The sequence below is a fragment of the Camelus bactrianus genome, chromosome 24 (genome assembly GCF_048773025.1).
Source record: "Camelus bactrianus isolate YW-2024 breed Bactrian camel chromosome 24, ASM4877302v1, whole genome shotgun sequence".
Classification (NCBI taxonomy): Eukaryota; Metazoa; Chordata; class Mammalia; order Artiodactyla; family Camelidae; genus Camelus; species Camelus bactrianus.
Genome location: NC_133562.1, coordinates 23,323,484 through 23,325,557, shown reverse-complemented (window position 1 = coordinate 23,325,557; position 2,074 = coordinate 23,323,484). Strand labels below are relative to the sequence as shown.

Genomic DNA, 2,074 nt, shown 5'->3' with positions numbered 1-2,074 from the left:
AAGCTGGTTCTTTGAAAGTCAAATAGTCAAACTTCTGGAGGGGAAAGCACCAATGCTCTCATGAGTTCAGGGCCTGCCATTGTCTAGAAGGCCACAGTTAGGGATGTATTTAACCCCCAGCCATGCAGGATGATCCACTTTTCTGCCACCATGTCTTGAAATTCATCTGCATTAAACTTAGTAAATCCTCACTTCTTGGATGATACGGGTCTTTTGGGGCCAGGGAACTTGAACTTGGCCCTGCATAGGACCTCAGTCACATGCAACTTGTTCTGCAGCTGTTCTGGTTGGACATGATGCCTTGGCCAATGTGGCCCCTGGGCTCCCAGTGCGCTGGGACTTTCCAAAGGCACCTGGAGCACCTGTCTGGAGCCTAGATTGGGGACAGCATGAAGTTAGACATGAATGTCCACAGGAAAGGGCTGTCTCCAAGGCCCCTTGGAGCAGTCCATACAAGCAGCAGGCAGTGTGCACTACTGAGGGGGCTCCTGTTTGCAGCCACTGCACACCAGGCCCCCTGGGGAAAAGAGCATGGCAGGCTTACTTGGCTGCAGAATTTTAAATTGAATTACAATGAACATATGGAAAATTACACAAACCATAAGTGTATAATAAATTTCTACAAAATGAACTCACCTGTGCAGTCACCACCCACATTAAGAAATGAACGCTACCACTGCCAGCACACCACAGTTCATTCCTTATGCCTCCTCTGTTATTAACCATCTCTCACCCAGAAGATGCTGGTGTTTCTCTGATTTTCATTACCAAATACTAATTTTGCCTGTTTTCAAACTTTATGTAACTGGAATTATCTAGCATGTACCCATCTAAGCTTGACTTCTACTCAGCATGTTTGTGGGATTCAGTATGTACTATTCGTCTAGGAATCGTGTCATCATATTTGGGAGTATTTCACAGTTCGTTACGCTGTTGATGAATGTTTAGTGTGTTGCTGGTTTCTGCTATTCTGAATAATGCTTCTATGAATGTGCTTCTGCCTGTAGTTTTTTAAATTGAGTTATAGTCAGTTTACAATGTTGTGTCAATTTCTGGTGTACAGTGCAATTCTTCAGTCATACGTGAACATCATACTATTTTTCACCATGAGCTACTATAAGATATTGAATATATTTCCCTGTGCTATACAGTATAAACTTGCTTATCTATCTTATATGTACTGTGCATTTTTTTTAGTGTACATATCATGCATGTGTGCACTTGGGGTGGGATTGCTTTCCAAAGTGATTTTTACTGATTTTTATCCCTAGCAGCATTAAATCAATTTCCATTCCTCTATATCTTCACTAACACTTTAACTCTGTATTGCTTATAAAACTTATGTTTTTAATTTATGTTTCCTTGTTGATCAGTTATGTCATATTCCTTTTCATCTCTTTATTAGCCGGTGTGTTGCCCTCTTTTTTGAATTGTCTGTATCATTTGCCTGTATTTTATCTTCCCGACTTACAGCCCTTTATATGCACAGGACACGTGTATTTCAGATGCCTTTTCCCACTCTTTCACTTGCATAATCCCTCGCTTAATGATATCTTTTGAGGAACAGAAGTTTTTAATTTTAGTGAAATCTAGTGTTTTCCTTTTAGACATCTTTGGAAAAATCTTTAAAAAAATCTTTTTACTAATGTCTTGAAGATATCTTTGGATGTTTTCATTTAGAAGTTAATTGTTTGACCTTTCACATTTAGGCAGTAATTCACCATTAATTGATTTGTTTGTGTATATGATATGAAGGGTCAAGAACTGTTTTTTCCCATATGAAACTTCAGTGGTCTCATTCCCATTTATTGGAATGTTCCAGCAGGGCCATCTTTGTCATAAATCAGACAGGTATTTTCTGGACTTGCTGCTCTATTTATCTTTGAGCCAATTTGAAGTTTTTTTAATGACTAGCTTTACAGTGTATCTTCTTTTAGTATGTTTTTCAACTGTTTCTTCTTCAAGAGTATCTTGACTGTTATTGGGCTTTTGCACATCCATTTTGTCAGTTTCTAAAAGCATTATGGTTTTGATTGGAACCACACTGAATCTATTAATTTGGAGAGAATTTACA

At 38.7% G+C, this 2,074-nt stretch overlaps 1 non-coding gene across 1 annotated transcript; it reads right to left on the bottom strand.

Moving 5' to 3' along the window:
• Window positions 1–420: 420 nt before the first annotated feature.
• On the bottom strand, window positions 421–554 carry LOC123616213 (small nucleolar RNA SNORA70). The gene has a single exon (XR_006724104.1). It is a non-coding gene; the product is annotated as a small nucleolar RNA SNORA70 (small nucleolar RNA).
• Window positions 555–2,074: the final 1,520 nt, after the last annotated feature.